The 13,630-nt window shown below is 46.1% G+C and overlaps 1 long non-coding RNA gene across 1 annotated transcript; it reads right to left on the reverse strand.

The window, feature by feature from the left end:
• Positions 1-1,153: 1,153 nt before the first annotated feature.
• On the reverse strand, positions 1,154-12,243 carry LOC120749266 (uncharacterized). Its single transcript, XR_005699598.1, has 3 exons — positions 12,161-12,243; positions 11,916-11,996; positions 1,154-2,617 (listed from the first exon to the last, which is right to left on the reverse strand). It is a non-coding gene; the product is annotated as an uncharacterized LOC120749266 (long non-coding RNA).
• Positions 12,244-13,630: the final 1,387 nt, after the last annotated feature.

The raw sequence follows: 13,630 nt of genomic DNA on the forward strand, positions 1-13,630 counted from the left end.
TTAGAGGTGTAGCTTTGAACATTTGGACATTTATTTCCAAACGTGAAACTCTTAGCTCAAGCTAAACAATAGAATTCGGGAAGTAATTTAAAGAATTATTTATTATATGAATATCGAAGTTTCAGAATACACAGCTGAGAACAGACACATCTCCAAGGACTACAGCTTATGGGTAGAGATCCCGAATCAATATTAGCTCTGCCAGCCACCATCAGCTCCCTCACATTTGCCTTGTGCCCTTCCCAATCTCAAGGGAGCAGGACTATAAGAATAAGATTGTGTTATCAGATGGAGATTTTTGGCTTCTGTGTTTAGGGGCAGTGAGATTGCCCACTCAAATTCATCTCACTCCAGCACACAGACATTTGAAATTTGCTTTTTCCCCACAAACAGGAACAGTTCTCTTATGATTCACACTGAAAGTGACAGGGGATTTTCAGAATTATCACAACACAAGACGTCATCTTCCCCTGCTGGCAAGAGGGAATGAAAATGACTGGCCTGATTTCATAAAAATATCAGCATGTGTGTGGTATGTGGTCTGTTACTCTTCCACACTCCTGTGGTTTCTGGGCACACAGCAGCAGCCTGCCTGCCACAGACTGTGAAGCAAAATACAGATTGGAAAACTGAAAAAGTGGAAGAGGAACAAAACAGAAATGCCTGGACAGACCTGCATCCAGTGTAGGGCAGCTAATATTTGAATCAGAACAAAAGTAGTAACTGAATAGGAAAACATTCATTTCCTCTCTGTTTAAAATAGCAGTAATGTGAGGCACAGGAAGTACACATGCTCTCATGTTTTGATTTTCAAATAAATGTCAGATGAAATGACATCAAGAAGAGATGGAATAAGCCTGGGAAAGTCCTTTGTTTATTATTTTTTTCCTTTGCTTTCCTTTGCATAAAGGCAAAGTTTTGGCTTATTTCTACATTTGTAGATTCGCAGAAATAATTTCAGTGGTACCTGAAATTCAGAATACGTCACTGCAAACTATTCAGCAACTGGGCTGGAAAATATTTTTACAACTTAAAACCACAGGTTACTTCAAAATTGAAGTATATTATCTCCTTAGAAACATTTCAAAAAGACAAAAAAAATGACAGGCCAGTGCACAGGAATGAATTTCTCCAGTAAAAGCATAAAAATTTTTTTTTTAAAAGTTCTTTTTCCTTACATAATCCACACCTTGTCCTCAGCTCACTTTCACATTCCTGGACCTCACAGCAGCTTTCCAAAGCCCTTTGCTGCTTTAAAGTGTATTGAATTTAACAGGCTTGATGCAAACAGATTGTTTTTACATGGTTTCTTTATTTTTCTTCAGTTTCTGATTCAGTCTTGGGTGGCGTCCATTTCTTTTTACTCCAATTTAATATATTCCTGAGTATCATTTCGACTCTACACATTCAACAGCAGCTTGTGTGGACCCACTGACTTTTCTCTGTTCCACTGATGGGAAGAGGGAAGGAGCAGAGTCCTATGGCTGGGAAGGAACCAGCCTTACAGATACCAGGCAGTGAATCAGAGCTGAACTCATCCCCAGCAGTTCACACCGAGCAGCAGCTGCTGGAAAGTTTCTGTTTCACAGGGTTGCTTCTGGTGAATTCTCTGATCCCATGGGCTCTTAAGGCTAACACTGAAAAATCCCATTTTGGCACCATGAGGCACAATAGCTGAAGTTGTGACACCAGAGGCTGAGGCTGTGATCACCAGAAGCCAGAGACAATCTGATTTACTGCATTCTGCTCAAGTTCAGACAGATAACCAGTGTGCACCAAGCGCTCACACCAATGACCATCAGAAAGGATAAGTGCAAAAATGTGACCCTGATGATAATGTTCCGAAAGTCAGCCTTGCATGTAGAGATCTAGCGCTGTTCAGGAGGCACCGGCATCTTGAAGCAAACATTCAGCAGCCTCTTGCTCCCTATGTGGTCTTGTCCCCAGTGCAGCAGGTTAAGGACCAACTTGTGAAAAACAGATTAAAGGACTCATACCCCAAACCAGCTTCTATCCTAAAAAGCAAAACCAAACTCTTGCCAGGTTCACATTTTTAAGATCAGAATAGGAAATGGGATGTGGCCTATGGCCCATGGTCCTGCAGGCTTGTTCCTGGAGAGTTCTTCTGTCTTCCAGGCTGGGGTGGCATCTGACTGCAGCCAGCCCACACGCTGACAGATTTTTCTATCAAAGGATCCCTCTTCAATGTGTTTGCTTCCTAGTCAGTGCTGAAGCACTATTAGCTTCTTTACATCCAGAGGTATTACTGCCTTCAAAACTGTGAGCACAACCTCTGTGCAAGGTCAAAGCCGTGGCAGTTCTACCTGGCCCAGCCAAAGCAAGGACTGAGCAAAGCAAAGAGCCTTGCAGCAGCAACCCTGACAATCAAAGTCATCTCTGGGGAAACCCTGATTCATAAACCAGCTACTCTTAAATCACAGAGCAGATGACACCTCTTGCTTTTAAGAAACGGCTGAAATGCGCACGTGTCTCACTTATTTCAAGGGAGCTTTTCCTGAGTAATTCTTCCCCAAATTAGTTTGCAGCAAGACGGCTCACCAGGGCTCCCCATGTCATGTAGCAGCGTGCAGTGATGTCCTTTGTCAAACAGCACCTTCTGTTTTTAAAGAGAGAAAAACCAAGAGGATCACTCTCATTTTTCTGAGATACCGTAAGTGGTTTCAGCACTGTTGGTAGCTAACTTCAGAAAGGCAGGTTGGGTGATTCAACCAAGCCAAGTATCTTGGTAGTTACTGATTTCCCCTTTGCTTGTCACTTCTTCTTTCGGGGTAATCTATTAATTTTAGAAGTGATGGATAATGCCTATTTTAGAAGGTCAACACCAGACTGATTTGCAGTTTTCTTCCCCTTTTGTGCAAGTCAGACAGCCTCCAGTGGATACTGGATTTGAAGAAGCCTGCTGGAGCTGGGGAAAAAGAAGCATCTTCCAGTAGCATGAACACCCCGATATGAGAGGTGGAACCTGCCTGCACACAAAGCACTTCTCCAGCTCATCAGAAACACAAGAGAAAGAGTGAGTTGAAAAGGCAGGGTAAGTGCAAGATTGAAAAAATATCCTTCAACCAGTCTGCTTCGGGATTTAATGTAGAGCATCCGTAGCAAAGCAACAGGTGTATGGGGGTCTGAGCTCTGTCCTTCTCATGTAGGAGCTCAGCTAAGCCCTTCGATGCCTGGCAGTGCCCATACTGGCACCTCACAGCGTAATTCTCCTCCTTCTCCCTGCACCTGCCTGGTGTCATGCCAGTCCCTGACCTCAAGCAGAGGCTGGCCAGCAGCCGAGCACTGCAAATGGGACTGACGCAAGAGATCTCTGGGGATTGCTCTGCACACCCACAAAAGAAGATGGCAAGGCTCATTCCATTGCCAAATCCTGTCTCTCGCTGTCCTCAGCTCAGTGCCTCACTCCTCTCCATGGCAGGACCAAGGAAGTGGCTCTTGTGAGTCAGCAGGCAGCACCTCCAGCACTGGTACAGCAACATGAGCTGCCAGGGAGGATTTGCCACCTCAAGGGTGGAAGCTCCTGCTTGCTGTCCACAATACACCTTGCCAATCATTTTTTCTGAGAGGGAGTTTAAAAAAAAAACTTCCCATGCATGGAAGGAGGAAGGAAAAAGCCTCAGGGCAAGCTGGTGGGTTGAAACAGGACACAAAGTGACCACTGGTCCACCAGCAGCTCACATGCCAAGCAAAGAGCCAGAGGGTGAAGGGGGTCAGTACTCCCTGTTCCCACACCATGCAGGTTTCTAGGGCTCCTGGAGCAACTCTAGGCCTCTGTGGGCCTCACTTGACTGCTGCTAAAGCAAATCAGAGAAAAAAGATTAATAGGAGCTGCCCGCAATGCAGCTCCTGGGCTTGGGTTGATCTTTCACTTCATGTTGCAGAGGTCTGGCTCCTCTCCCCTGCGCACCTCTCTGGTGTCACTGTCCTCATCCCACCAGGAGCTGCTACGGCTGTTGCTCCAAGTTTCTCTTCCCTCTCCAGTTATACAACTGCCAAAGCTCTTGATAAGAGTGTGAAAACTGCTATTGTTTGCCAAACTACTCAGATGTATCTGCTGCAATGATTAAGTATTTTGCAAGACTTGATCCCTTTTCTGCCTAAATCTAGTTTAGATGAGAGCATTTTTCACCACCTCTGGGAAGTCAGCAGAACGTTTATGAAAACAGTCCCTCAAGTCAGAGTGAAGTCCTCTGGCCTCACTTTGACCAACATCTCCTGCAAACCACATTATGCACGTCCAGAGAGAGATTAGATCAAAAATCCCACAAACACCATCCCTGAAACAGTGGAGGGATGAGATTGGTAACCCACTGGGCTTTTTCTTCTTTCCATCCTCTGCTCCTGCCAGAACCCTCCCTCTCTGTCATGCTGCTGGTACTTCAGCACAGCCTCATGATTCACAGGCATCTTAGAGCCACTGAAAGAGCTGTCAAGGGGAATCAAGCCCTGAGCACCACTTCAAGGCAGATCTGCATCCAGAGCAGCGTGCTGCATTTCAGCCTCTCCACCTGCCACATTCACAAGTGTGTTTGCAGATTTGTGTGTTTTAAGAGGAAAGTTCATCCTTGAGTCAGAAATTCATTTGGCCAGTGCCAAACTCATTCGAATTATGCCAGTTTGCCGTGGCCACCTTATTTTTTCCCTCAGAAGCAGCCAGGCATGAACAGTTTTAATTTTAATTCAATTAGCAAGTGATATATTTTTCTGTAGTGACAATTGATGTCCTTTCATTGAAATGTGCTTCCAAAGTTTGTTTTCCTGGCACCTTCTGAAAGGGAAACTCTCTGATATGTGACTTCTGAGTAGAAGACAACAGAGTCTAACCATGACATCTTCTGCTGACATATCTGGAATGGACTCCGGGAATCTCCCACCTGAAGGTTAGTTTCAGACACGCAAGGACACCACTGGTTCCTGATTAGCTACTTGCAGAGGGAAATTCCAATGTTCTCCCCTTCTTTGCTCCTGATAAAACTTAACTGTGAAAGCCTCACCAAGAGCACCAGTTAGGAGGAAAAGTTCAAGCTGCAGCTGTGGTAGCTCCCAAGTACTTTAGGGTCAAAAAGGCTCAAAGATGAACCCCAGAAATTATATATTATATATTTTATACATATATTATATAATATATATTCTATATTATATAAACTACAGACTCTGCCCTCCAGCAAAGAATTGCTGTTTTCATCACAAGATAAGAAACTCTGAGTTGTGAAATGTCTTGTTTGACACTGAAACAAGGATAATACATAAGGATCACAGGCAAAAACTGAAATGGTTTTGGTTGGCATTCCCCACAGACTTTTCACACAGCCCATGGGAATCCAAACATAGACACCAGTGTTGCTTCCCGTCAGATGCAAAGCCATTCTGCAAGTTAAAATATCTGAAAGCTCAGGGTCCTCTTAAACTACAATAGCCACTTGAAGATTTGCTGCCCTTTTCCTCATCCACCATTTAGAAACATCATCAGCACCTTCCTATGGCTGCAGATAGAAGCAGCTTCTCATGTTTCCAGCCTAAAAATTTTTGGTATACATTCTGCTGCTACACATCACAGCCCACTCTAAGTCTGGAGGTATGGAAGGACAGGACTCCCAAGTCTTGCTGTGTCAGCTCAACAGCTTAGCACCACGACATGCCCATAACCTGCTTTCCTCCTTAACAAGCTCCAGCCACAATGGGTTCATTCCAAGAGTTTAAAAAGGTAAACAGGGCTGCTTTCATCTCCAGTGGGTTAGAGATAACGAGTGGTTTTGCTGGCAGATCGAGTCAGGGCTTCATGTTGTCTTCCTGCCCAGTAGCTTGCCCTGAACCTTGTGCTGAGGGCAAGCCCTCTAACCACCAGAGCCAGCTGCTTGCTCCAGGTGGGAAGATTGTGCCTGGGAAATGCTCCCAGGGACCCCACCACGACACCCCGGAGAGGGCTGCTGCACTTGCAGCTTCCTCCCTCTGGCACAGTGGGCAGGCAATGGTAATAACTTCCTTTAGCACAGCATGTTCAAAGTGAACTTGCCTTAAATTATAACTGAGTAAGTAATATTGCTTATCAAGATATTTTAAAGGAAAAAAAAAAAAAAGTCTTCTCTGAAGAAGTAATAATTTTTTAATCCAGCTGTTTCTTATACAATTACAGCTTAAAGTTGACGTTATTAATTTTGAACTTGCAGGTTCTTTTGTGCAAGATGGAGATGGAAAGGTCACTTTTAACACAATATTATCTTTGAGCTATGAAGTGAATATATTATCTAAGCTAGACAAGACATTGATAAATATCTAAGGGGATGAGGCTTTTGGCAAGCACAATTTCTCTTTTTCCATTGATGCAACAGAAACTGCTTTTTTTAAAGTACTGTCTAATATTGTCCAAACTGAACATGCATCTCAGACCACAATCTTGAGGCACATAGAATAGATGATCCCTTGTTCCGGGCTAATCCAGTGATTTGCAGATGCTCCACATGCACATGACACCCCCAAACTGACCAGTGACTGTCACCATCAAGTGTGGCATGCAAAATTCCACAGTCTCTGCCCTTTGATGAGCAATGGGCCAGACACCACCAGACTCTGTCAGGGAGGCCATTTCAAAGACGTCAGTGCAGGGGGTCAATTGGCCACCTCCTGAGGTGGAGACGGCAGCCAATGTCATTTACCTAGGAATGGGCCACTTCACAACACAGAGTGTAGGTAAAAAGAGCTCCATCTGGGAAAACCAGACATCATCCAAATAGAAATGTGAGCATGGTTAAAAAACTGCTGTGTTTGTGAAGGGTTGGGGAGGGTCACCACACGTTAATGTTGGGCTAATTCTGATTTTAGGCATCTTAACTGATACCAGCCCTACAGTGTCAGCAGAGTATCCAGAAGGTGACTCAGATTCCCAGAGCCCACCACAGGGTTGTGTTCCCCTGGGTGGTCTGCCTGCCTGCACCCCTGGCACAGGGGGCACCTCGAGTAGCTGTGATTCTGCAGAGAAGCTTCCACCCTCTGGAAGAGCATCAAGTTAAATCAAGGTTGAAGGAAACAATAGGAAAAAGCACAGAACCCAGACCCAAAGAAGTGACCACGTAAGTAGGCTGGTACTAAAAGGCAAAGAAATTGCAGAACTAAGAGGCACATTGCTTTCAGCCACTTTGCAGTGGAGGATCTGAGAACAGAACCTGGGGCTGCTGAAACCCTGGTCTCTGCTCAGACCCCTCCCTGGCTGTTGCTGGGAGATGTCCTGCTCTGCACCTCCACCCACCCTTTCTTTGCTGGCTGGGGACTTCTCCAAGGACATGGCACCAGCCCATGTGTTCAGGTGATTGTCCGAGTGCTGAGACCCTGTTTTCCCGGCAGAAAGCAGCAATACTTGACTCAAAAGCAGCTCCTGGCCAGTCTTTTCCCCCTCTGCCAAAGCACAAATGCTCTCTTCATGTCACAGTCTGGAGCAAACACTATAATGGGGGCAGTTTCAGAGAACTACCAGTGACCAGGCCCCACAGCTCTTCCAGACACATGAGGTTCTACAGATGGAAAAGCAGCCAAGCCAGAATATGCTTCTCCCAGCTTTACAGGAGCCACTTTTTAGGAGGTGAGACTGAGATATACCTTCCTCTAACCTCCAGTCACAGTTCCTCTCCAGGATTCACATGTACCTATCCCAATTTTAGAAACAGACATCAGATGTTGGACTGCAGCCAGAAAATCATGCTGAAGAGCCTTCTTTTCAGGAATAATTATTCTCTCTAAGCTGGATTTAAGCCACTCAGTTACAAGAGAGAGATTCATTATCAATGCCCAAAGTACCTACTGGCATGTGGAAGTTTTTTCGTCTCTACTGTGTACACATACACATGGTCACAGCTCCTTTCTCCAACTCCCAGCAGTGCCTACAAGTTCATGGGCAGCAGTCACACGTGAGGCAGCTGATCCTTGACTGTCACCCTCAAGTGTGGCACACAAAAGTGCCACCCCACAGTCTCTGCCCTTCCGTGAGCTACAAACCAAACACTGCCAGACTCTGCCAGGGAGAACATTTTAAAGATGTCAGTGGGGGTAATTAACTGGCCACCTCATGAGGCAGACACAGCACCCAATGTCAGTCACCTTCCCGTAGGAAACTCTTCATGGATCCACAGTGTGAAAGAGAGAAGAAAGATGTTTGATCTATCTGACTTAGAGACTTCTTACTGTAAGGCAAGAAAGGCTTTTCCGCCATAGCAAAGCTGGTCAATGCACAGAAAGCCATCTTTCCACAGGAAAATCCTCAGCAGAGGCGCAGTGCAGAGCTCAGCATTCAGTATGACTATGGTGAGCCCTGGAGTTCTTGAGCCCAGAGGCAAACTGTTATCCAGACTGTCCTGGACCATCCACACTAGGTGAATGTGAAGAGTATGGAAATGCCACAGACCTGCCAGCCCCTTCCCAAAGAAGTGACAGAAAACAAATTGTGGAGGAGCAGTGCACTGATTTGCAACAAGTCCCTTAATTACCCAACAGGCTGCTTAAATAGTGAGCGCTTCCCTGGAGCACATGCTGGGTCTCCAAGCATTCATGAAACAAAAGACATTGGTGTTTCCTATGTCTTTTGGAACACAACATGTTCCTGCTGCTATTATAAAGCAGCAAGAGCTGGCAGGACTCAATGGAGACCTGCCATTTCACATCAGCTGGGAGGAGAACACCTGAGTTACTACAGTGCTGTTTTTCTCACATGACTACTCTATAGGATAAAACTTCTAATTAACTGCATAGTAAATGTGATGGGAAGACTCTTTTGCTAATTATTTCTATACCTTCAGGCAACTGAATAAAATCAATATGTAGCAAGAAAATGATAGGTAAATAACCTTGGCAACTTGTGCTGCAGGTAAATTAACAGTGTGGCAGCTGATGGGAATGCCTTCACAAATCAGGGTGCTGGTTGAAACCAGGCTTCAGATGTGTGCACCCCCCAAAGCTGCCTCTGCCCCCTTTCAGTACAGCCTCACAACTCCCTGCAATGGGGTCCTACAGCCCCCTCCTTCACAGCTCTGCTGAGGAATCTGCTCAAAGCAGAGTAGGCTTCCTTCATTTTCTTGTATTGAAAAGTCTATACTACGTTTACTTTCTTTAATGCTACTGGAACAGCCAAAAGGAGGGGAAATTACCTTAAGAGCCATGCAACTGGCACAACATTTCTTGTTATTCCTCAGAGGCAAAATAGTTTTTGGATTCAGTCATGTTTGCGTAAAACCAGGGCTCAAAACCGTGTAATTCTATGACCTCTCATCAATAGTTACTTCTCCCATATGCAAGGAAAGATGAGATTTTAAGATTTAAATCCGCTTAAAGCGATGAACCCCTTTGGACACTCTGTTTTACTGCACCCACTTTCATCACGCTTGAGGGGATCTGTGTTTCCAAGAGCCACTGAAAGTTTAGGGAGAGCTGGGCACCCAACCTAAGATCTGCGCACATCTGTGGTACGTTAACTTTGTTTGTCGGCCACAGCGTAGTTTCATTGATCTGAGAGCGAGATAACGATTTACAAAACATAAACCACAACCTCTTGTTAGCTCTAAGTGCCTTCACATACGCTGCATTAATTCAGACGTGAATTAGACATGGAAATGCGGCCCAAGCGCACTGGGTGCCGGCGGAGCGGCGTTCCCTTCCAGACTCCTCGCGTCAAGTCCCATCCTGCCGCGTTCCCATGCCAAGCTGGCAGGCCCCGCACCCCACCGGAGATAAAGCCGGTGGTGCGCGGGAAGGCGCATGCACGAGGCATGTCTGGCAAGCCCGCTCCCATGACTAACGCCGCGTTCCTGCGATAACAGGCTCGGCCACCTACACAACTAGCCCTCCGAATAACTACTGCGCTGCATGGGTTCCCATGAACGGCAGACTGATGGGAAGGCGAGATAGGCCTTCGCTGTCGCTCTCACAAGGGCTTTCTAGGTCTGGGCTGTCTTTTGGATCTCACACGCACCTCTTGTAGCTCTGTTTTGTGTCACTCATTTTGGCCAGGTCCAGTGCTCCGCTACCGAGGCTCCAGACCCTCGCTTTTGTCCATACCAGTATGTCGCTCCCAAAAATCCCCTGTGAGCACGAACTGCAGCAGGGCAGACAGGACAGCATAGTGAAACCCCCTCACTTTAAACCACATCCAAAAAGACACATGGATTTTTCAGATCCAGTGTTTAGCAGCCTCTACCTGATAAATGCATCCTTCCCTTTTAGCTTTTCCCTCCCTCCACAATATCCGAGACTGATATGCTTTGAAAGACATGTCTCATGGGTCCATACTATCATTACACACCAGCAAAAGCCTTTGCAGCTTCCAAATCTTCAACAACAGAATTTTCTCGGTGTTCAAATACAAAATCTCAGGCTCGTTCACAAGAATGAGTTTACATCAAAGCAAGCCGTCAGCAAAATTGCACTAACTGGCACAAAACAGGCACATCCAGCAGTTGTTTTTTCTGTTGGCACTAGTTGTTGCTTCCATTTCCTCCACACTGCTCTCTTGGCAAAGTGAACTACTCATTTGTCCCAGGTCCTGAGCACCTTAGGATCATTTCCACAGCCCATGATTGGCTAGCTAGGAATAGCCAGGTAAAAATGACTGCTTCCTACACCAGGAGGTCACACCTCTGCCAAAGGGGAGTTGGACAGCCCACCCTCACCTGATATGGGAAAGGGAAAAGCAGGAGAGTCCTACAGAGAACAAGGATGGGATAAAGGGGAGAGAGGCATGCTGTCATCACTGGCACAAAAGGAGCCCATCCGCCAAAATACATCATGCATTTGGAAGAGCCCACAGCAGTTCAGGGCCACTGGGATTCCAGCAAGGACTGGATAGGCAGGAAGATAAAATATAACCTAAGCAAGGAGATAGATACAAGGCTGCAGGCAGGGTACACCCAGAGGGACCAACCCCAGAAACAGACTGATAGAACAAGCTTTTAAGTTGAGGGTTCTAATGCCTGCCATCACTGGGCAGTGATTTGCCAGCACTCACTGAGCCTAGGCTCTGTGCAAGAACCAGGGGGACCAACATAGAAATCATGGCCAGCTTTATTTCCCAGGGTCCTGTAAACTAAAACTACTTTTTTTTTTTTTTTTTAAAGAGCCTCCTTGCCCTGATATCTTTAATTAAGAGGGTTGTGTGTTGTTTTTCTTTTACTGTGTGGTAGCTTTTATCTAACAGGTATATGTAAAAAGTATGCCTGGGGAAAATCATATTCATGGGAACAAACTTAGCAAAGCCACTTTAACCTGGCTGCTTTTTTAAGAAGCACCTGAGGGCCAACCCTTGAAGATATTCATGCTCTATGGTGAGTTAGAGGCTTCTGAAAACTCCCACTGATCCCACTTCCCTTTATTCCCCTGGGTACAAGCAGTGGGAAGTGCCACTGTCCCTCTGCTCTCAGTCTAGAACATTCATAAGGAGCTACTTTAAAGCCAGATTATGGGATCCACCCTGTAAATTGCTGAGGGCCCCAGCCCCTCACAGCAAGCTGTGAGTGCTCCAGCAGCTCAAGGGATTCGGATGTGATTGTGAATCTCATGCAAATCTAAATATCTGCATACAGCTTTAATGACGAGCACCTTATGGCTACATCACACAAGGCAGGTACACATCACCAGGCTGGGGGTTGTTTTTGGCCAGAGAAGTTGTCAGTCTGCAGATGGGATGTCTACATGATGCAAGCAGTGCTGGCAAAATGTAGCACAGCTGGTACAACAGTCACAGAATCACAGGATGGGTAATGTTGGAAGGGACCACTGGAGGTCATCTGGTCCAACCATCCCGCTCAATCTGAGTCCCTCAAATATATTACTCTGGATTGTGTCCAGGCAGCTTCTGAATATCTCCAGTGAGGGAGACTACACTACTCTCTGGGCAAGTTGTTCCAGTGCTCACTTACCTACACAGTGAAGTTCTTCCTTATATTCAGGTGGAATTTCTATGTTCCATTTTCTGTCCATTGCCCCTTGTCCCAGCAAAACTGTAAGAGAAACAAAGACTTTTAGGTTAGAGCTGGAGATTAGAGAAGTACAGGGCATTTTTGCTATGTTTTGTCATTCCTTTCGTATAATATCAATCTGCAACATAATTTCTAGATTGGACTATAGTTTCTATAGTCCAATTATAAAAAACTATACAAGCTACCTTAAAAGTTTGATCCAGCTCCTCATTAAGTCCATGTGAAAAGGGTTTTCTGAAAGGATCACTCCCCTCTTAAGCAGTTCAGGTCCATGCTTTTGTGGAGGAGACCTATCTACATCAGAAGGAGGGGTAGATGTAATCATAGTGAATAACACAGTCCTGTTGCCACTTTCCCCAGATTTGAGCATTCAGTAATTAGGCACAAGCCCCTATCCTCTCAATCACACACATCTTTCCCATACCAGCTAAAAAAAATCCCCACAAGGCTAGCTTGTAAATTCAAGTCTTCAAGAAAAAAAAATTAAAATAACTAAATCAAAAAACCAAATATCTGGGCGGTTTACCTCCAGGTGCCTGAGTGTGGGGAGTTTTTCAGCCACAACCCCAAATGCTTTCACCACAACCCTGAGGGCCAACTGTGCTGCCACTCAAGAAGCAGAGCAGGGCATGCAGCTGGTCAGCAGCAGTTCCTTGGCAGCCCAAACCCTGGGCAAAACCAGCCCAAATATCTTTTGATCAAGGATGAGCAAAACCAGATCAGTGCAGCTGCTGTGCACTGTGACCCCATTTAGAGAAGGTGGCATGGCTGTGTGGAACGCACCAACATATTTTGCCATCTGTGGACAGGAAGTTCTACAGGAAAAGGGAGGGAGAGAGGGGTCCACTGGGCATTTTTTCTTAGTGGAAGTTGGTGGTGTTAAAAATTGCCAAGAACAGGCCAAAAATAGGGAGGGTTAGGCAATGTAAATTCAGGGTGCATCACCCGGCAGCTCTAACACAATCCTCTGTATGGCACTGCCAGTAAGTGGAGAGGCAGTCATGGTGTGAGGGCCCCACCAGCACTGCTGCCATTGAGTTTTACTGCCTGCACTGCATCCAGACAGCACAGACCTTGGGAGAAATAGTCCCAAAAACCTTCCAAAAATGTATACATGCCCTTGCTGCCAAGGAGGATCATGTGTTTGCCCTCATGCCTGTGCCTGGGGCAGCACTAGGCTCAGCGTTCACTGCTGGGACACAATCCCGATCCATGACCCACCAGGATGCTCCACACCGGTCCCTAGCCACAGTATTGGGAGCACAGGGGGCGCAGCAGTGAGGCTCGGGCTGCTCCCTTGAGCTGAGTATATTGCAGGAGGGAAAGGTTTGACCTCACCATCTTGGTCCCACTGCCCCTGCTGCGGGGCACGGGCAAGTCCCTGAGCCAAGCACACCTGTGTTCTGGTCCCTTACACGTGTGCCTTGCAGTCACATCTCTGATATGAAACAAGCTCTGATTTTTACATCCCCGCTGAAAATTCCAGACAGGAACAGGAGTGGTTCCTTCCAGACAACTCCCTTCAGTTTTTTTCTGGTTGTTTCCATTTTCCTTCACCATGGCACTTTTCCCACTCCTTCTCTGGTTGTGGCACAGTAAGACTGGAGTGAGAGGGAAGGTGCAGGAGTGAGTTTTGCTGCTGACAGGGACATTTC

This window comes from Hirundo rustica, chromosome 2 (genome assembly GCF_015227805.2).
Source record: "Hirundo rustica isolate bHirRus1 chromosome 2, bHirRus1.pri.v3, whole genome shotgun sequence".
In the NCBI taxonomy this organism is placed as follows: Eukaryota; Metazoa; Chordata; class Aves; order Passeriformes; family Hirundinidae; genus Hirundo; species Hirundo rustica.